Source organism: Halichoerus grypus, chromosome 3 (assembly GCF_964656455.1).
Source record: "Halichoerus grypus chromosome 3, mHalGry1.hap1.1, whole genome shotgun sequence".
Classification (NCBI taxonomy): Eukaryota; Metazoa; Chordata; class Mammalia; order Carnivora; family Phocidae; genus Halichoerus; species Halichoerus grypus.
The window spans coordinates 103,918,820-103,942,344 of NC_135714.1; the positions used below are offsets into that span (position 1 = coordinate 103,918,820).

At 35.0% G+C, this 23,525-nt stretch overlaps 1 long non-coding RNA gene across 1 annotated transcript in view; it reads left to right on the forward strand.

Annotated features, from left to right (window-relative positions):
• The window catches only part of LOC144381371 (uncharacterized), a 108,646-nt gene extending 87,060 nt beyond the window's left edge, over positions 1-21,586 (forward strand). The window contains exon 3 of the long non-coding RNA XR_013446449.1: positions 20,839-21,586. This is a non-coding gene — a long non-coding RNA (uncharacterized LOC144381371). The remainder of the gene's footprint in view (positions 1-20,838) is intronic.
• Positions 21,587-23,525: the final 1,939 nt, after the last annotated feature.

The following is a 23,525-nucleotide window of genomic DNA, read 5'->3' on the forward strand; positions in this document are numbered from 1 at the left end:
ACTCTAAGTGACATTTCTATTCACTTAAGTCTTCTCTGGGTTGGGTCAGCTGTTCTCTTTTAAGGTATGGATTTTCTTAGGAATTATTCTACTCCATTATTCCACTAAATCAATAATATTTAAAAGCTTCATATGTCCCGCAGTATCTACCTCCTCTATTCTGAGGTATCAAAGTACATAGACTCTGATGCAGCTCTTTTATCATCTCTCCAAAGGAGGTGACATTATTGACGCTTCATTTGGGCCTTGTTAGTAAATGTCCCCAGAGCATGATGGATGAATAGAAGCTGCTGAATCAAGAGGCTGCTGAAGGCCAAGCTTCCAGAAGTGTCAGATCTTGTTGGCAGTTGACACTAAATATAAGTGAGGGAGGAGGTGGTGAAAGTGAATGGGATCAGGCGTAAGCTTTCTAAAACTAAAAATGCAGAGAATTAAATTAAATAAATCTGAGAGTGATTGTTTTCTTTATAAAATGTATTCATTTTAATGAAACTGTCTTCAAACAACGAGTTTATTCATTAACAACTATTGAACACTGTTATATATCAGACACTATTCTTGTGCTAGGAAAAGTGTGGAATGAAAAAAACATGGTTCCTGCCCTCATGGAATATACAACCTGAACTTTATGTGCATTTAAAATAGAACTCACTTAAAAAGAAATTGTCTCAAGGATATATTTATTGAAAAAAAAATCAAAGTACATACACAGTGAGTCTAAACCTCAGGCCACAAATTCAATTGTGTAAGAATTTTAACTATATTCAGTTTTAGTTACTCAACTAACTTTCTATTTAACTCCTAATTCCACTTAGATAGCAAATCCTTAACCTTGTCAATTCATTGTTCCCTACCCCCCAGACTTCATGGTGATCTCAGTTTGGGGACCTTCACAATGGCAAGACATGGAAGAAGGCACAATCTAGGACATACAGGTCACTACTGAAATGCTTTCTTCATGTCTGCATTTCTTTATTTTTTTGTACCCCCAGAAAAAAAATACAGTAATATTTTCAGGACCACCAGAAGCTAGGTCACAGTCTGAGGATACAGAAATATTTCTATTGCTATGTTGCCATGTGAGTTATGGAAATTTCTGCAAAGCTGTCCATGGACCATCTACTTAGAAACTCATGCATTAATTTCCTTTTATTTCCTCTCTGGGTCTTTCTGCTGCCACCCTGGGACTCTCCCCTAGATATATGTATATTATATATATATATATATATATATATATATATATATATATGACATTTATATATATATATATAATACATATATATATGCTTCTAGAAATATATATGTGTACTTCTAGAAATATATATATAAAGAGAGACCAGTATTCTATTCTATTCTATGGTACTTCTCTCTCTCTCCTTACACTTCTTCCTGAACATACACATAGACACACACTTAGCAATGCAAATTTGATCTTCATGAAAAGGAGAGAATATATCACAAGGGCAAAAATTCAGCTAATGTCATGAAACTATCTCAAATATATCATCCATACATATACAGTGTCTTGGATAAGCCTTTTATGAAGGAAATGCTTCTATGTAAATGACTTTGAAAAGTGAGCTGCATAAGCTGAATTTCATAAAAAGAAATGTGCAATAAGTAAACATTTCTATAACTCTCCTTCACTGCCCCTCTGCTTTACTAATAATACCATAATATGTCATCATGAAGAACTACATTCTTAAAGAACTAGTATAAAGTATGTTTCAAACGGGCAAGACACCAAAACAAAATGAAATATTCCCTCCTCTCCTCAAATAAAAAAATAGAAAACAAAGTATAAAAATATAAATCTTAAAAACAAAGCACAAAAAGGAAAAGAAAAGATAAAACCATTTCAAAATGCTGCTTTGTGCGAGTGTGAATTATCAATATAATCTTTTCCCATGGGCTGCCACCACTGGTTTTTTTTATGCAACTAAAGGACCTGTGTAAGGCCTTCATGTGATTCTAAATATATTCAAAACTCAGAAGCAAAATCTTTCTAAAAATGGTTTCAACCCCAGAAAAAAGGTACAGCAGAATTTTTTTAAAGCTCTCCAGCCTTATTGCAATAATAGACTGTGATCCCGGCCAATGCCTGCACTGAGGATCAGAGGACCAGAGTCTAAGACCAGAGGCCACTCTTAGTGCTCTCGAGTGCTCTGTGTGAGATCAGAGTCAGACCCATTTTATCTTGACCCTGAGTTCTCAGTCACTGCCTCTTATATTTCTCATAGCTCACCCTTTCACCATCAAACTACTCCAACCCAGCAATTTAGCACCATATGTAAATATCCATTTTCTAATCATTAAGAAACTCTTGATGATTTTACATTTGCTCCTTGCTTATTCTGACCTCCTGGCAAATGGACTCTGGGATAAAAATGGCTGGAAAATTGCCTCCTCAGGTGCCCTGGGTTAAAGCAAGACCTGTGTCTAATGTGTCTTTTGGAGGGACTCCTTGGTTTCAGGAGGGAGTTCTTTGGGGATGTGATCCTCCATTGCTTTTGAGGTAGTCCTGACAGGGGTAACCCATGCACAAATACCTTCACACCAGGCTCACAGGCTGTTAGGTATCTAATTAATAATATGGGGGCACCTGGGTGGCTCAGTCAGTTAAACACCTGCCTTGGGCTCAGGTCATGATCCTGGAGTCCCTGGATTGATCCCCACATCGAGCTCTCTGCTCAGTGGGGAGCCTGCTTCTCGCTCTACCTGCAGCTCCCCCCTGCTGGTGCTCTCTCTCTCTGTCAAATAAATAAATAAAATCGTTTAAAAATAATTAATAATATGAAAAAGGCTGTGGTTGGGATGGGAAAGTAGGCATGGGTTGGTGACATTTATTCATCTCCTTCCTTTTCTCCTTTATCATTTGATTTAAGTCCACTGAGCTCTGTGTGAGACACCATGAGAGACTCTTGAGGTAAACAAATCATAATATCTTATTTGTCTGTATATGAATATGAAAAGCTTTAGTGTTCCCTTTTTATAATGTGCTGAAATGGCATGGAATAAAATTAATATAGAGTAATAAGCCATTAAAATAATAGAAACATAGGACCTAATTACAGACTAAAAAACCAAAAAATCAAAATTAAATTATTTCCTTAGGACCATCACTACTCTAATTTTTTAAATTTGATTTATTGAGGGATGAATTACACAGATATTAATTGTAACTTTGATGCATTTTAACAAATTGCTACATCTACCATGAGTGTTTTTTAATGTAAAATAAAATGTAAAATGCATTTAATTTAGAATGCCCTCATTAAAGAATTCTACCATCTAATAAATATTTGTTGAGTGCCTACTATGTGCCAGGCACTCAAGGGGCTAGAACAGGAATAAAATTGGTAGTCACTGCCATCATAGCACTGATATTATAATTGCATTCTAGATAATAAAAAAATAAGCAAAGTCAAAATATGTCAGGAGCTGGTAAGCACAACAAAGAAACATGAAGGTAATAGAGTGTGATAGGGTCAGGGGAAGGTTGTGCTATTTTTGATAGGCTACTTGGGAAAGTCCTCACTGACAAGGAGATATTTGAGCAAAGGCCTGGAAGCCAGGAGGCATGCAGATGGCTGGGGGTGAGAGTGTCAGGCAGAGGAAACAGCCAGTACAAAGGCTCTGCATTTCATGCTCCGATATGTCTAAGATCCTGCAAAAAGGCCTGGTAGCTTACAGAGAATACAAGAGCCAAGGGGCAGCTAACAGCTGGATCCCATACAGCCTTGTGAGGCCATATTGGAGAAGTGGAGTTTGATTCGAAGTGAGATCGGAAGCTCTGGAAGGCATTAAGGAAATATGTGACATAATCTGACCTTTTTTAAAGATTTTATTTATTTATTTGTCAGAGAAAGCGCAAGCAGGGGGAACGGCAGGCAGAGGGAGAGGGAGAAGCAGACACCCCACTGAGCAGGGCCCTGGGATCATGACCTGAGCTGAAGGCAGACACTTAACTGACTGAGCCACCCAGGCACCCCTAATCTGATTTATTTTTTACAGGGATCACCCCCCACTCTATTTTGTGGTGAACTGACTGAAAGGGAAGAGGAGAGAATGCAGGAGGAAACTATTGCAATAATCTTTGCAAGAGAGGATGGTTGCTGGGACTAGGGTGGCACCAAGAGATGAGAGTAGTTGGCTTCAGGGCATATTTTTAAAGACTATGTCAACATGATTTGTTAATGGGTGAGATGTGGCATAAGAAAGAGAGCCTCAGTCAAGAAATGGACAGAAAACATGAACAGACATTTCTCCATACAAATGGCCAACAGACACATGAGAAAATGCTTGACATCATTTGGCAACAGGGATATACAAATCAAAACCACAATGAGATACCACCTCACTCCAGTCAGAATGGCTAAAATGAACAAGTCAGGAAACGACAGATGTTGATGAGGATGCGGAGAAAGGGGAACCCTCTTACACTGTTGGTGGGAATGCAAACTCTTGCAGCCACTCTAGAAAACAGTATGGAGGTTCCTCAAAAAGTTGAAAATAGAGCTACCCTATAACCCAGCAATTACACTACTCGGTATTTATCCAAAGGATACAAACATAGTGGTTGGAAGGGGCACCTGCACCCCAATGTTTATAGCAGCAATGTCCACAATAGCCAAAATATGGAAAGAGCCCAGATGTCCTTCAGCAGATGAAAAATAAGAAGAAGTGGTATATATATACAATGGAATATTACTCAGCCATCAAAAAGAATGAAATCTTGCCATTTGCAACGATGTGGATGGAACTACATTAACTATATTAATATTATTAACTATATTAAGCAAAATAGTCAGAGAAAGACAAATACTGTAAGATTTCACTCATATGTAGAATTTAAGAAACAAACAGATGAACACAGGGGAAGGGAAGGAAAAATAAAATAAGATGAAAATTAAGAGGGAGGCAAACCATAAGAGACGCTGAACTCTAGGAAAAAACTGAGGGTTGCTGGAGGGGAGGTGGGTCGGGGAAAGGAATCATTGGGTGCTGGGCATTAAGGAGGGTACTGATGCAGTGAGTACAGGGCATATGCAACTGATGAATTACTAAATTCTACCTCTGAAACTAATAAAAAAATGGCTTAAGCAATTAGAATATTCATTACCTTAGTTAAGGTAGTAGAGCCCTTTCTTTCCATCTTTCTACTCAGCTATCCTCATGTCTACTAGCTTCTTTTATGATCAGAGATGGACAAATAGGTCTAGATACTCTATCTTCACCCACCAGAGGCAAAAAAAAAAAAAAAAAAAATAGCCTTCTTCATCCCTATGAAATCAATCAGTAAAGAAGCCTTTCCCAGAAGGAATCCCCATTAGATTATTCTCACATTTCATTTGCCAGAATTGGGTCACATTCCACCTTAAACCAATCATTGGCAAAGGAATAGAACCCATGATAATTGGCTTAATCATAAGTATTATTTACCCAAACCGTATGGGAAAGACATCACCAGAAAAAAAGTTCTTTCAATACAAGGGAAGGAAGAAATGGCTGTTGTTTAGAAAACCAACAGAATCTAATACAGAATAATAATAATTCCACTCATACCTACATTTGTGCAGCATGATGTATAAACTTGTCCAATCCCTAGGTTGTACACCTGAAACTAATGTAAGTGTGTAAACTATACTCAAACAATTTTTAAAATGATAATAATAATTCTAATCCATCCGGTATTTAACTCCATTACCAGTCAGTCATATCTGTAAAGGAAAGAGCCCTAGATGGCAGGAGGTCTGTTTACCACCAACTAGTTGAGACTGTGGGAAGTTGATGTTTTCTGTGTTTTCATGTCCTCAACTGTAAAATGAGGGGGTTAGCCAGAATGTTCTTCAAGACCCCATTCTATGCATTTAGCCTGCCACTTTAGACCATGACAAACAGTGAACAGAGTGGTTTACAAATGCAGTAGGATTTAGAGAAGGGAAAAATAGCAGGAGCTGGTAGAGGTGCAGAGAAAAGATACAAGTTCACAGGGTAGGTGTGAGAAGAGTGGAAGATGAGATGAAACCGGTCAGAAATAACGATCAGAGGAGATGACTGCTAGAGAAGAGTGCCAAATAATAGCGGGGGTGGTTGCAGTTTTTGAAGGCTTTTGAAAAGCAGGCTGCCTTGGTGCGAAATGTTGAGAGAGGTGGCATAACATGTTTAAGAAGATTAATCTCATAGTGAGCATTTGATATACCAGGTGCGTTATAAAGAAGAAAAACTAGAGACTGGAAAAGCAACAGAAGGAAGGGTATGTAATACAAGTATGAGGTAATGAATTCATGGTATTTCAGAAGAAGGGAAGAGACTAGAATACACAAAGTCTGATTTTCAGTTGAAAGTTAAAATGACAATGTAGTAAAGGGTTAAGAATCCAAGCTTGGGAGTCAAACAGTCCAGATTACAACCCTTGCCTATCTCTTCATAGCTGTGTGAACTTCAGCAAATAATTTGAACTCGGTGCTCTGGTTTCTCATTGGTGAAATTGTAATACTAATATAATCTAGTCCATGGGGTTATTGGAAGGATTAAGTAAAAAAACAAACAAACAAACAAACAAAAATGACTACATACCCATATTTATGACAATGTCTTACAACAGTATATACTCAGTAAATAACTATTATTTTCATCAATAACATTATTATTAGTGTCATTATTTTTATTCAGCAGCAAAATTCTGGACACATCCATCCAGATGGTTTGTAGCTTTTAGAAGAACCATGAGAGACTGGATTCTGAGAAACAAACTGAGGGTTCTAGAGGGGAAGGGGTGGGGGGATGGGTTAGCCTGGTGATGGGTATTAAAAAGGGCACATATTGAATGGAGCACTGGGTGTTATAAGCAAACAATGAATCATGGAATGCTACATCAAAAACTAATAATGTAATGTATGGTGATTAACAGAAAAGAAAAAGGTCACTGTAAGCCAGTGTGAGTTTCCCATTCCTGCCTTTTGTCAGACCGAATTTCCTTTGATTTTTTTTTTCCTCCAGTGGCTTAAAAAGTTGTAGGTCCTGTTCTATTCATTGCATTTTCCACCTTATGTTTTCAACACACATGGAATTAACATTGACATTGACATCCTCTCTCACCCATCCCCCAAAAAACCCAAGCTCAGGATTAACATACTTTACTTCACTTTGCTCTCTCACTCCTCTCTTCCATCTATTATATTGATCACATCTGAAAATTTTTTCCAGATTATTAACTTTCCACATCCCTCTTATTTACAGTTGATAATGGCCTTTTACTAATGTCTTTGCTCACATTGCTTATCGTATCCCAATTATTCTTTCTCCTCGTTTCACTTTTCTTCTTCCCAGAGACCACTTTCCAGCAATTCTCCCCGGGAGATTCTCTGAATGATACATTTTCTGAGTCTTTTCATGTCTGGAAATGTCATTATTTCATCTTTACTTACATGATTGTTTTGGGTATAGAATTCTGTGTTCAATGTCATTTGCCCTCAGAACCATTAAAAAATATTTTTATTTATGTGCCATGGCATACATATTCATATATATTTTCTTTTGTACATATATATTTTATATAGCACTTGTAGTAAAATGATGAGAAGTGTAAAGAACAAAGTAACAAAACAAAGTTAACAAAACAAACATTCCTAACCCAGCAGGCAACCTAAGACTAAAGAAGTTGTGTATGTGCTGCTATTTCCCCGCACCCCATCTCATTCCCCTCCCATTCCCTTCCATTTCCCCCCATGGTTTTACCATAGATGTATACGTCTCTAAGTAACACATTATTTAATTTTGCTAGTTTGTGGACTTTATAAAAATAAGTCTGTACCATAAGTAGTTTTCTGTGACTTACTGTTTTTTACAGTTTGTTTGTGAGGAGTTGCAGTTTATTAATTTTTTCCCTCTACAATATATCCTCTTCTGTGGATATGCCTTACTTTATTTATATTTTTTCTATTGATGGACATTTGGGTTTGGTTGTCCCTCCCCCACCTTCCCCACTCTTTTTCTTCTTCTCCTTCTTTTTTTTATTTTTTTGCTATAAGTAACAGTGGTGCTATGAACATTTTTGTATATATCTACCAGTGCTTATGTGCAAGAGATTCCCCCTAAGGTAAATACCTACTCCTGGCATTCTTGGCTCAGGAACTATGCATATCTGCAACCTTCAATAATGCTAATTTTTTCCTAAGGGATCATACCAATTCAAACTCATACAGCAGTGTATAAAAGTTCTCATTATTCCACATTTTCTCCAACCTTGGTGTTACCAGACTCTAATTTTTTCCCTGGTCTATGGGATATAAAATATATTTCTTCTGTTATGAATTTGCATTTTTCTTCATTACTCAAGAAATTAAACATCTTTTCATATATTCAAATAGTTTTCATGTTTTCCCTTCTTTTGAAATGCCTGTTCATATCTTTTCCCTGTTCTTCTATTTGCTTGTTTTTTTCATAGTGATCTGTAAACAGGTCTTTGGCTATCAATCCGTTGTTGGTTATGTGTGTTGCAAATACCATTTAGCGCTTTTTAAAAAAAAACTTTGTTTTTTTTATAAAAACAAATTCTTAATGTTACCGTAGTCAAATTTATCAATCTCACCTTTTATAGTTAATGCTTTTCTTGGTTTTATTTTTAAAAACTTACTAAAGAGCATGATGATATCCTGCTATATTTTCTTCTAAAAGTTCTCTTTTGTATCTTTGATCTCATGTTGATTGTTTATGGTGTAATACAGAAAATTCTATTTCACTTTTTCCTTATGGATTACTCATTGTCTCAGCATTTATTGAATAGTCTTTCCTTTCCTCAATGGCATGCAGTACTGCCCCTATCACATATCAAGTTTCTGTGTCAGTGTGAATCTATTTCTGGGTTTTCTCTAATGTCTCAGTGGTCAATGGGGCTCTCCACCTATCATCCACCTACCCACCTACCCACGCAGTCCATTATTATTGCTTTGTAATGTAGCTGGGTACCAGGTATCCCCCTACTTTGTTCTTATTCAGGATTTTCTTGGCTATTTTTTTAGGCCCCTCTGAGATTATTGAGTTCCTCAAAAAAAAAAACTTACTGGGGTCTTGGGTGAAATATTATTGTATCTATGGATTCAATTGGAATCAATCAACAATTTTGCAATATTAAGTTTCCTTTCCAAATTCTTCCCTAATATATTTCAACAAAGTTAAAAAGTTTTCTCTATAAAAGAACTTGCACATCTATTCTTATATATATTTTTAGATACCTTATTTTTTTGCTGCTATTATAAATTATGTGTTTTTACAAATTATTATTATATTTTCTGTGTATTGCTGTATATAGAAACAAATTAATTTTTGTATATTTGATCTTATATTCAGCTGCCTTTTTAAACTCTATTATTAATTTGAAAACATAAATTTTTCCCCATTTGTACACCTTTCTAATATCTTTCACTTTTTTTGTTTTTGTCCTTCTGATCAAAAATACAATGTTGAGAAGAAGCAGTGAGGGTGGTCATGTTTGTCTTGTTTCTTATTTTAGAAGGGATATACCTAACATTTTATAATTTAGGTTAATGTTTCTGATAGGTTTTTGTTTTCTACTTTTTTCTGATTAAAGAAGTTCCCTTTTATTCCTATTTTGATAACAATTTCAAACATTAATTATTTTTAATTTGTTAAAGATGTTTCTTACCTATTAAAATAATTAAATAAAGCTTTCCTTTATTACTCTGGTGAATTACATTTGATTTTTTGAATGCCAAATAATTCTTGCATTCCTGGGATAAGTTCAACTTGGTTGTGATGTATTATTTTGATTTGGTTTGGGAGTATTTTGCTTGCAGATTTTTGCATCTGTGTTCCTAAATGTAATTGGTCTTTATTTGTCTTTTTCATGCTGTTCTTGTCTGGTTTTTGTATCAAGATTATAATAGTCTCACAAAATATTTCATTGTTATATTGCACTCAGTGTTGCTGATGGGAAATCTGATACCAGTCTTCTTCTACTTCTTCTTTAAGACATCTTCTCAAAGTTGTTAGGATTTTCTTTTATTTGTTGATGCTCTAAAATTTCAATATAGCATGTCTAGATATAAAGATTTTGTTTTTGGTGGTGGTGGTGTTTTGTGTTATTTTTGGAATTAAAAAAAAAAACAAAACTCTACTTGGCACTTGATGGGCTCTGTTAGCAGAAGAACCGGAAATTCTCTCCTGCTGATTCTTTGACTATTGCCTCCCTCTTCTGTCCTGGAATGCCAACTGGACCAAAAGTTGGAATATTTAGATCTTGACTATAATATACAAGGCATCCTTCCCTGTACTGATATATAACTGTATCAGAAGAGACTTAACGTTTTCTTTTTGTTCAGATTTACCATCTTTTTAGCCTTTTGTTGCATTCTGGGAGCATTTTTTTTCTTGATCATTAATTCATTATGAATTTATTCTCATTAATTCATTCTTCAGTTATATTTATTCTGATACACAAAGCATCTATTCTTTTCTGATTAATACTCAAGCTTTAAAAATATGTGATCTCTATTTATGATTATGATATATTTTGAGATCATTTTGACAATTTCAAACACAAGAAAAAAAGCTGGATCAGAGGAAACTAAATCAATGCAATAAGAGGGAAGAAGGTGGGACAGAACCAACTAGAAATTGTGGTAAGTAGAAAGCACGGGAAAAACTGGCAAAATGATTTTCAACATAATCAGCCAATCACAATATGAATGTAACTAATTTATTAAAAGAAAGAGCCTCTAATATTGTAGGAAATAAATACAACTACATACTGTTTATAAGAGAGATAAAAATAATTCAGGAAGTTTGAAAATAAAGGTATAAAATAGGTATCACAAGCTGTGGAAGTAGAAAATGGTAATTACCATTTATTTTTATTTCATTCTTGATTAAATGGCAATTTAGTGAAGAACCTTGAAAGTAAAGGAGATGCTATGAAAATGAATGCAAATTGCTGAACTAGCCATTAGCTCCTGTAATAAGAATAAATGTAAAAATTGAAAATAATTTCAAAACATTTACCTTAAGGGCATTAAGAAAATAAACATTAGACAAGTTAAGGTGAGGATCCTTTTCTGTCAGATTTATGCTTATCCTGTATCTTGCCAACATAAAACTGAGTTTCTGTTTCAGTCTATTTACAACAAGGGTCAGGGAACTTTCTGATAATATTGAACAGTTTGTTTTAACCATCCCAGAGATGGTTGAGCCATGACCTAGAGACTATGAGAACCAGTGTAGTTTGCTATACGAACAGACTTGTTAGAATGCTTGTCATAGAAAACCATGCTTGCTCACTTAATATTGTAATACTAATACTGTAAACTCTGGTTTAGGAATAAATTTACTTACTAATCTTGTGATAAATAGCCCACTACTGGTATGTCGTTGTTGTTATTAGGGCTAACTCAATCATTGTAATAAAGACTGTGCAGATATTTTCAGGATTGAGAATATAGATTAAAGGTAATACTTTTTTTTTTATTTATAGGTAAGGTAATAAGTCACTTAAAAAAAAACAAGTAAAAGCCTATTTTTTAAAGATTTTATTTATTTATTTGAGAGAGAGAGAGAAACAGCATGACAGGGAGAGGTTCAGAGGGAGAAGCAGGCTCCCCAATGAGCAGGGAGCCCAATGTGGGACCTGGGATCATGACCTGAGCCAAAGGCAGTCACTTAACCAACTGAGCCACCCAGGCGCCCCTGTAAAAGCTTATTTTTACAAGTAACGTAAATAAGTGACGCAGGTTAACTTTTTAAAATACTTTTTTAATTTAAAAACATTTAATAGGTAATACACAAAGCTTCACTTCTATTAGTTCTATATGAAGATGTACCGGGGTTTAGCCTGGGCCTCAGTATTGTGGAAGCAGAGTAACCAAATACCTATTTCAGTGCCATTTATCATTCTATCCCAGAGAGGTTTCTGAAACTGATCTGCATAAAGTAAAACAGATGAGATGAAAACTCAAAGGTAATTTTATGATCTTGAAGGCCAACTTTTTGTTCTAATGCTACATTTCTAGATTCAACATTTAATGACAATTTTTTCTCAAGTGAGTATGTTAAGAATAAAAAATGTAAGTAATCTGAAGTCTGTATATAGACTTTGTGGGGCTGCTTCATTGAGGGTGCACCGTTATCACTGACCAAATCTCCAAGTCCAGGACTTGAAGAGAGGGTATCTTCATTTTAGTTGCTATTAAGGAAGAAAGCAAAATTAATAGAACAGTGTCAATAGCACCATTAGCAGGCCCTTACATTGCCAGAGCTGGCCAAAAAAGTCTCTTGCCTCTACACTAACTTCAATTGGAAGAATGAGACTATTCTAGACTAAACTATTAACTATATATTACTATATATTACCTATTACTAATATATTATATAATATATATTATATATTAGTTTATATATACACTATATATTAACTATAACTAAGACAATTCTAAACTCTTAAAAATGTCTACTATTAAAATGTCTAGTATAATTTCCCATATTATGACAGTGCTGAAAAAGAATTACTGTCTCTGCACTATAATGTCAAACTTGTAAAATGTAACTAATAAATTTTAATAATAAAATTTTAATTATAACAAAAATTCAAATCCATTGTCGTATACTTAGATTCCCGAAGATCATTTTGTGATAGTGATATTTGGCTTCAGTCTTGAGCTTAGCCACCTATTGATATTTAACATTCAGCCATTCATCATTTGGCCAAAATGTGTAGTTGGTAAGTACATCTTGAGTTTCTGGTGTACTCTTCTAGTATTTTTTAAAGCTAATCCTAGTATATATTCTTATTTTTTCTCTTTCTAACATGCACACCACTCTGCACTAATATATTAGCTTCAAAATACGATCAAGAATCTTAATTTTCCATGACAAAAATTAACCATTAAGAAAATAGTCATGAGGAACACCTGGGTGGCTCAGTCAGTTAAACGTCTGCCTTCGGCTCAGGTCATGATCCCAGGGTCCTGGGATCGAGTCCTGCATTCGGCTCCTTGCTCAGCGGGAAGCCTGCTTCTCCCTCTGCCTGCCTCTCCCTCTGCTTATGCTCTCTCTCCCTCTCTCTCTCTGACAAATAAAAAAATAAAATCTTAAAAAAAAAAAGAAAATAGTCATGAATTTTTATGATTCTCTAACAACATGGCTTCAAAGTATGTTAAGTAAAAGTTGACAAAGCCACAAATCCACAATTCTACCAGAAGACTCTCAACATATCTTTCTCAGAAAAGAATAGATGAAGTAAACAAAATATACAGTATAGAGAATTTGGATGAACCAATTACCAAAATTACTCCAATAGATTTGTATGAGAAAACATTGTACCCAACAAAGAAAAATACACATTCTTTTCAAACACTCTTGAAGCAGTCCCCCAAATTGCTCACATACTGACAAAAGAAATACCACAAATCTCAAGGTTTATACTACACAGACTCCATTTACTGACCACAGTGCAATAAAATTAGAAATCAGTAACACAATATATTCAGAAAATCCACATCTGACATTTCTAAATAAGAATTAGCTGAAAAAAAGGAAATCAAAATGAAAAATTCAAATGATCCAGAGCAGAACAAAACTAAAAGCTCAAAATATAAAAAGTAATATATAAAATAAATGAAATAAGCCTTCAACTCAAGACACAAATCTATGCGAAAAGTAAGATGAATCTGAGTGATAGAAATCAAAATGATAGTCTCCTTCCCCCTGCCCTCCCAACGATGGCTCCAGGCCCAGGCAATTCTGTAAGTCATCCCTACCAGGCCTCTAAGGAACAGATAGCTCTTCCCTTATACAACTGTTTTAGAGCATAGGAAAATGTGGTAAGCCACATAACTCACATGAGGTAAAGCCCTGATTAAAAAAACCACCCTCAAAGACACAAGAAGCAAATACCCTATATGGATATAAATATAAATCGGAGGGGGAGATGAACCATGAGAGACTATGGACTCTGAGAAACAGACTGAGGGTTCTAGAGGGGAGGGCGGTGGGGGGATGGGTTAGCCTGGTGATGGGTATTAAAGGGGGCACGTACTGAATGTAGCACTGGGTGTTATACACAAACAATGAGTCATGGAACACTACATCAAAAACTAATGATGTAATGTATGGTGATTAACATAACATAATAATTAAAAAAATGAAAACAAAATCCCTAATAAAATTTTTTTTTAAATATTAATAAACTAAATCATATAAAGTACGAAAAATAGGATAGTGTCTCTTAAAAATAGGACAGGTAGAGTTTTCTCAGGAATGCTAGTAAGCATAAGACAAGATTTGAACCAATGTAACTCATTTCGGAAGAGATCAGAGAAGCCAAAAAAGCTTTTGATTAAATCCAATGCCCATTTATGAAATAAACTCATAAAAGTAGGAAACAGGGGACGCATGGGTGGCTCAGTCAGTTAAGCACTTGCCTTCAGCTCCCAGGATCCTGGGATAGAGCCCCTTGTCAAAAAAAGTAGGAAACACCCATAACTTGGTAACATTTAGCTCCCAAAACCCAACAGTAAATTAATTAAAAATTAACTTAAAATTAAATTAAATTTAAAATAAGTTTCAGTAAATTAACTGAAACTGGGCCTGGATTAGGGTGAAGCAAGTGAGGCACTCATCTCAGGCCCAGGATTTACCGGGACACCAAAAAACTCAGTAACCAAAAAAATTATATTTGAATGCAATATTTTAAAAAATCAATATGAATACAAAAAAACATGATGTTTTTAGAATATCAAATCTTTTTTATTTATTTTTATTTATTTATTTTTTTTTTAGAGAGAGCAGGCATGCGCACAAGTGGGGGATAGCGAGGGAGAGGGAGAGAATCTTAAGCATGTTCCACGCTAGCGGGAGCCAGCCCTGGGGCTTGATCTCATGAGATCATGACCTGAACTGAAATCAAGAGTTGGTGGCTTAACGGACTGAGCCACCCAGATGCCCCAGAATATCAAACCTTTTTTAAAGACCAGGGCAGTAGCAAGCCATATTGGAGCCTGAAGCAAAAGGAGAATTATGTACCCCAATATAAATGTTTTTATGTGTTTTTTAAAAATGGTTATTTTTTTCACCAGAAGTAGTTGAAAAAATTATTGAAAATTGTGAGTTTAATAACATTGTAAGTTCCTGTATACCCTTCCAGAAATGTTCTAAGCACATAAGCATATATATTATATTTTTAAAACTTGGGCTCCCATTATATATTTCCATAAATTCTTTTTACCTTACTTACTCTATTTTGTATACTTTTCCATATCCATAGAGATCACCCACATTCATTTTCATGTACATTATAAGTATTGTTTTTCATGCTGTGCATGTAGTCACAGGGTCTTAAGAGCAGAGACCATAAGAATCATATTCCCAAAGCAAGAATCCCTTCCTGAATGTACCCTGAGAAATGCCCTTGCTGGTCTATTTGAAAATTCAGTCTCATAATCTCATTCCAAAACAAAATACAAAACAAAATAAACCAAAATATTCTCGCATTATTATTAACTTTAAATATCTTTTTGAGATAAAATTGATATACATTATATTAGTTTCAGGTATATGAGATGATTTAATATTTGTATATATTGTGAAATTATCACCACAATAAGTCTAGTTAACATCCATCACTACACATAGTTATAATTATTTTCTTGTGATGAGAACTTTTAAGATCTACTTTTTTAGCAACTTTCAAATATGTAATACAATATTATTACATATAAGCACTTGCTGTACATTATATCCCTGTGACTTATTTATTTTATAACTATATGTTTGTACCTTTTGACCACCTTTACCCATGTCGCCTCTCCTCTACCTTCACTAAATATTTTATTTGCATCAAAAATAGAATTTTACAATTTTATTTTCCTAGGTTTAATGGAAGCAAATTTATCAATAACATTTCCAAACTCCACTTCTTTGCTTCCCTCATTTTCAATCGAAAGAATTGCCATTTGACAATTTTTCTTGGCCAATGATCTTAAATAACCACTGTTAGAATAAAAAATAAGATGCAGAATTTCAAAAAGAAAATAAAAGAAAAGATGCAGGATTTCTAAATTAATGGAAGGGTAAAAATGCCAAGAAAAAAATTGATTCATTACAGTAAATTCAAAGAGGAGGAAAAAAAGAAAATGCAAAAAAAGGCATCAAATAAGATGACAAAAATCAGATTAAATATATTAATTACATAATAACTGTAAAACAGATGATTTCTTTTTTTTGAAATTTTATTTATGTATTTGAGAGAGAGAGTGAGCAAGGGAGAAAGAGAGAGAGAGCACAAGCTGGGAGAGAGGTAGAGGGAGAGGGAGAAGCAGACTCCTCACTGAGCAGGGAGCCCATTGCGGGGCTCAGTCCCAGGACTGGGATCATGACCTGAGCCAAAGGCAGATGCTTAGCCAACTGAGCCACACAGGCACCCCAATGGCTAATTTCTTGATTAACAAAAATTATCAGATTGAACAAAAAAGACATCCTTTTGTACTGTTTGCAAGGCATACGCTTATAACCAAAAGACCCCAAAACATTGTCAGTTGATTGACAAAGAATATCAATAAACATAAACAAGAGAGAAAAATGGCAATATTAAAACTAGAAAAGTAGAGCTCAAAGGAAAATGCATTAAATGGGACAAAGGTATAAAATCTAAAAGGAAACTGCAATAACATTTAGCTTTTATTCAACTAACAAAGAGGTGAAATATAAAGCAAAAACTTTTTAAAATGGAGCCAAAGAGAATTTACACAAATTGCAATTATAGTGGGAGTCTGACACTTCTTTTAGAATTTGATGGATCAAGTAAACCAAAAATTTTTTAAATACATAACTATTGAATAATATCATTAAGGAGCTTGATTTAACTAATATATTTAAACTCTATAGAAAATATATATTCTTAATACAAGCTTTGAATTCACTTTATGAAGCTAACGTAATTCTGACATTAAACCTGAAAGGGTAGAGACACACACACTCACACATTCACAATTAGAGCTCATTCTCATCTATGAATAGAAATAATCACTAAAACATACATAGTACTTACTATGTGCAGGCTACTCTAAGCAGTTTACATGTATTAACCCATCTAAACTCCATAACAACCCTATTATCATTTTATAAAAGAGGAAACACACAGAATGGTTAAGTCACTTGCCCAAAGTCACACTGTGATTTAGTGGTAGGTAGTTTATAGGAAAGCTGGAATATGAACCCGGGAAAACAGGGTTGATTTGTGATTTATGATTATATAAATAGAATAAAGGAAAAAAACCATACCATCATATTCGTTAATGCTGAAAAGACACTTGAAAAAATCGAAGTTTCTAGTTAACAAAGAAAACATTCACGGTGAACTAGAAATAGAAGAGAGCTTTCTTTGTTAGAGAATACATCAAGCCAAAGTAACAGCAAAACACTAGATGCCTTCCCACTAAAATTAGGACATTAACAATAAATACTTAAAATGGCAAGCTACACATTTATGGAGAGATAAAAAGAACTTTGTAAACAATTCACATGTATCACCTACTTAATGTTCTGAAAATGAACAATTAGAATCCTGAGTTATTAATCTCTTTATTTTGTGCAGCTACAGTTTTGGTGATGATATAGCTGTTACTTCTTTTTGGAAAGTTTTGATATTTCTTAGGCCTTTTTTCTGTTCAGATAAAGGAAGCAAACAATAGAATGGTAATATTGCAAATTAAAACTTCCCGGATTTCATAATTCATTCCTCATACTAACCAACCCACATCTTCTCCCACCCTCTCCCACAGCTGCAGCTCCAAACCTAGACAGAGGTGGTTGGAGTAGGGGATGATTAGCATTTCCAGATTTGCAAATGATACATCCAATAAGAAGTTAATATTCAAAATATATAATGCACTTACACAACTCAACACCGAAAACCCATAAATAATCCAATTAAAAAATGGGCAGAGAAACTGAATAGACATTTTTCCAAAGAAGACATGCAGATGGCCAACAGACACATGAAAAGATGCTCAACATCGTTAATCACCAGGAAAATGCAAATCATAATCATGATAAGATATCACCTTACACCCGTCAGCGTGGCTATTATATAAAAGACAAGAAATAGCAAGTATCGGTGAGGATGTGGAGAGAAATAAATCCTTGCGCCCTGTTGGTAGGAATGTAAATTGGTACACTGACTATGGAAAATAGTAGATTCCTCAAAAAATTGGAAATAGAATTACTGTATGACTCAGTAATTCTAATACTAGGTATTTACCAAAGGAAAACTAAAACACTAATTCAAAAAGATATATGCACTCCTACGTTTATAGTAGCATTATTTACAATAGCCGAGGTATGAGGGGTGCCTGACTGGCTCAGTCAGTTAAGCATCTGCCTTCGGCTCAGGTCATGATCTCAGGGTCCTGGAATCAAGCCCCATGTCGGGCTCCCTGTTCAGCTCAGCAGGAAGCCTGCATCTCCCTCTCCCTCTGCCTGCAGCTCCCCCTCCTTGTGTTCTCTCTCTCTCTCTCTGTCAAATAAATTCTTTAAAAAAAACAACAACGTATTACAATAGCCAAGATATGGAAGTGTCTGATAAATGAATGGATAAAGAAGATGGGATATATATATCCCAAAGATATCTCTCTCTCCCACACACACACGAATATTACTCAGTAATTAAAAAGGATGAGATCTTGCCATTTGAGACAACATGGATGGATCTAGAGGGTATCATGCTCAGTGAAAGAAGTCAAACAGAAAAAGACAAATACCATATGATTTTTCTTATATGTGGAATTTTAAAAACAAAACAAATGAACAAACAAAAAGCAGAATCAGACCACATAAATTCAAAGAACAAACTGATGGTTAGAAGAGAGGAAGGGGGTAGGGAAGTGGGCAAAAATGGGGGAAGGTGGGTGGGAGATGCAGTATTCCAGTTGTGGAATGACTGGGTCGCAGGGATGTGGGGTACAGCTTGGGGAGTGTGGTTAGCGGAATGGTGATAGCATTATGCTATGCTCTATATATCATGCTATGCTCACCATAGGTGTAGGTACGGATTGTAGCTACACTTACGGTGAGCATAGCATCATATATAGAGTTGTTGAATCACTATGTTGTAACTAATGTAACATCATGTGTCAACTATACTCAAAAAAAATAGCACAAGATTTATTTTATTTTTTTACAGCACTGTTGCAGTTCCATTAACTTTGTTCCCTGTGCTATGCCTTTCATCCCTATGACTTGTTCATTCCATGGCTGGAGGCCTGTATCTCCCATTCCTCTTAGGAAATGGAAGCACAATACTAACAACAAGAAAAGCGTGTGCATGTGTGTGTGTGAAATATTATATATATATATATAATAGTGAATATATATATATATCACTATATATATATATAGTGAATTCCCAATTATATTTGTATTTCAGATAAACAATAAATTTGTTTAGTGTATGTCTCCTGCAATATCTGGGACATACTTATATTAAAAAGTATTCATTATCAGAAAGTCCAATTCAACTGGGTGTCCATTCTATATTTTATCTGGTTGACCTAAGTCTGATTGCAGGTTTTCATTTTGTACTGTGTCTATCTGAAACCGTGGCTAGCTACAAGACTGAAGACTTTTTTTTTTATTTCATTTATTCATTTGACAGAGAGAGACACAGAGAGAGAGGGAACACAAGCAGGGGGAGTGGGAGAGGGAGAAGCAGGCTTCCTGCTGAGCAGGGAGCACAATGTGGGGCTCGATCCCAGGACCCTGGGACCATGACCTGAGCCGAAGGCAGACGCTTAACGGCTGAGCCACCCAGGCGCCCCAAGACTGAAGACTTTTAAGTGCCAATTTTTCCTATCTTACTCAAATTTCATTTATAAGTTCCATTTACATGGTGAATCTAAGGTATTTCTTTTCAGCACTCTTACATATCAATATGTTTTTGAATATGGATATGGATATAATTAGATTTTATTTTATTCCTATCCATCAACCAGTAGACAAATCTGTGCATGTTTAGCTGGAACAAGTAGACCAATGGGTGTTTTCTAGAGACATTAATAAGAAAGACAGAATTGCTGCAGATGTGTTTTCAGTACATATCCGAATAACAGGGCCCCAAAGAGCAGTTAGTGCTCCTTTTAAAAGTACCTATTAAATATAAAATTAGGAAATGTATCCTTAGGTGGCAAAAAAGTGTTTATTTCCTAACCATCTTATTTTAAAGGTTTGAGTTTCCTAGGGCTCATATTTAGAAATTCCAATAATCACTAACTTGAAAAAAAGTATCTTATTTGTATGTGAACTAGTTATGCAAATAGACACTGTGAGGCTGAAAGAATAGAACAAGGCTTTTCACTGCATTAGGACCTGAATTCAAACCGACATTTGACTACTTACTAACAGTATGATTTTTTAAATATGTGTGTTTTATTTTGAAAAATTTCAAGCCCACAGAAAAGTTAAGAGAATGGAACAAAAAACCCCCTCATATACTCCTCATCTAGATTCACTGCCAACATTATTCTACACACACACGCGTGCACACACACACACACACTCAAAATCGTTTGAGATCATGTAAACATTCTCTGCCACAATAAATCTGTAACTCAAGGCTTAACTATTTATTAATAATTCATGCCTGAATCAGCTATTATATTGTGTGTTATAAAAAGGTGATTTTCCAATCTTATAATTCCTTCTATCTTTATTACCTGTCATTCTACTTTAAAGAAAAGCTCTCCCTTTCTCTATCCCCCCTCCCCATATCATGTAAATTTGTGATCTCTTTTTTTAATTTGGTGTGTTATAACTATCATTTTTCTTTTTCAGGTTGAAATTGTCACAGATTTGGTCAGCAGGTGGCACTTCTCGCTGGCTCCTGAGTCCTTTTGACATGGCCCCATTAATCTCTGAGCACTTTGCTGCTTTCTGGGCACAAGATGTTCCAGACTCACCTTGTACTTGTACTTTTCTTGCCTCACACCTGGAATCACCCATTTCTCCAAGGAGACCTGGTTCCTTTTAATGGGAAATAGTTTTAGAATCAAGATCTAGATCCTGGATACAATTACAATAGGGATGTTATTTTTTCTAAGCCTGTTCACTGAAAAAGAATATATATATATACATATATGTATATATACTTTAACATGTGCATCTATGTATGTAACTATATATATAATGCATCTTAAAATCATAAGTTCATACTAATATGTACAATTGAAATCCAAACTGTATGTTTCTTTTTCTTTATCCCTTTTTGGATGCCCTGCTCCCTTGGTGAAAATCAACTAATGTTTCCAACAATGTCAAAATATTTACTCATTAGTTCTATCCAACATACATGCAAAATAGTTTCAGAATTATAGCACCAATACTACCGTCAATAACAAACCTAGTAAGTAAAATTATAAAATTATTTGCAGGGGTGCCTGGGTGGCTCAGTCATTAAGGATCTGCCTTCAGCCTCAGGTCATAATCCCAAGGTCCTGGGATCGAGCCCCACATCGGGCTCCCTGCTGGGCAGGAAGCCTGCTTCTCCCTCTCCCACTCCCCCTGCTTGTGTTCCGTCTTTTGCTGTGTGTCTCTCTCTCTCTGTCAAATAAATACATAAAATCTTTAAAAAATAAATAAGTAAATAAAATTATTTGCAGTGTCTTTATATATCCTACAGAGGTATGCAACCTAGAGAGTGTGCTTAAAAGTTACTTGAATTAATTTTTTCTCTATGGATATGTTAATTTCTCATACTACTAAAATCATTTGTTTCTATTGTATTTCATTTTGTGCTTGATTTTTCACACTTCCTTATTTAGTTGTATTTTTTGAAAATATGTAACATTGATATGTTTCACAAATCAAAACTATATAAAAAGGTATACTCAGCTAAGTCTCTCCAAATCCCCTCTACCTTGTTCCCATCATAGTTAGGTATATAGTTGATAATAGATGATAGATAGATAGATGGTAGATAGATAGATAGATAGATAGATGATTGACAGATATTCATGTGTATTCTTAGCTCACCTTTTTGCACAAAAGGTACCATGTTATACACATTTTTTTTGTCTTTTGCTTTTTTCAATTAACATTCTATTCTGGAAATGATTCCACATTACTTTATAGAGATTTTTGTCATTCATTTTATACTATTATCACTCTATTGTTTATTGAACCAGTCTTTTATGGATGACATTTAGGTTGTCACAATGTTTTGCTACTACAAAACGCCACAATGAATAAACTCATGCACATGTAGTTTTGAATTTGTGGAGGCATATTAAGGATAAATTCCAAGGAGTGAAATTTCTGGGCCTGAAAACAGATGCCTACATAGTTTTGTTAGATGTTGCCAAATTTTCCTTCCTAGGGATTATAACCTTTCGTGTTCCCACCACCAGTGAAAAAAAGGTTTTTTTTCCTACTGCCTGGCCAATACAGTGTGTTGTCGAGTTGCCAATCTTAGAAGTAAGAAATGATAAATTTAAAAATACTTTAATTTAGTAGTATAATCATGAGCAGGTTAATGAGTGTCTCTGAGTTTCGATTTCCTAGTTAAGATAAAAATGCCCATCTTAAAAGGTTGTTCTGATGACCAGATGTATGTGACAGATGGATTTATGGATGTGCTAAAAATCTATGAATGGACACACAATAAGTATTCAATAAAGGGCATTTATTATTAATATTATTATGTATTTGGTAGGCAATAGATTTTGAAGTAATTTATTGATCTTAAATAAGTCTTGGTAACTAACATGGAAAACTATCATTCCCATGACAATGGAGAATAATAGAGTCAGGGTCCTTAAAGATTATTAATGGTAAATAGTTTCTATCTCATATTCCATCTTTAATTGCTTGGTAGTGATTTATGAAGTGTTAGGTTAACAATGACTAAAATGACAAATCTTTGTTTAGCAGATAATGTATACCTATTATGGGCATGAATGTGAGGAGTACACACACACTTCCTATCACTGATTTGGTCCACTTCATTGATTTTTATAGTTGAGGAAAGGAGGGCAAAGAGACTGGAATATGCTATAGATGATACAGCAAGTTAACATCAGAGTCAAGATTAAAAACTAGAATTTCTAACTTCCAGTGTTAGGCTTTTTCTATTGTACCATCGGGCTCTCTTCGCTCCCTCTCCCTCCTCTCTCTCTCTTCTCTCTCTTTTTCACACACACACACACACACACACACACACACACACGCCCTCAAGTGTTTGGTGTTTTGGGGTTTTTTGTTGTTGTTTTACACAATTTTGCCCTCTTTTTCTGGAAGAATACACTAGACTAATAGCGTATATGGATTTTACATTTGTAAAACTTTGCCGTAATATGGTTTGTATGCTGGAGATTGCTCTGTGGTGTGTAAGCAGTGGGAAATCATCCACCGTTTGCACAGGAGCTATCCTTCTACGTTTGCACAGCATGACCACTTGCCAATCAAGTTGCTGGTCTTGGAAATGAGGAGGTAAGCTGTGGTGTCGATGAAGAAGAAACGGTTCT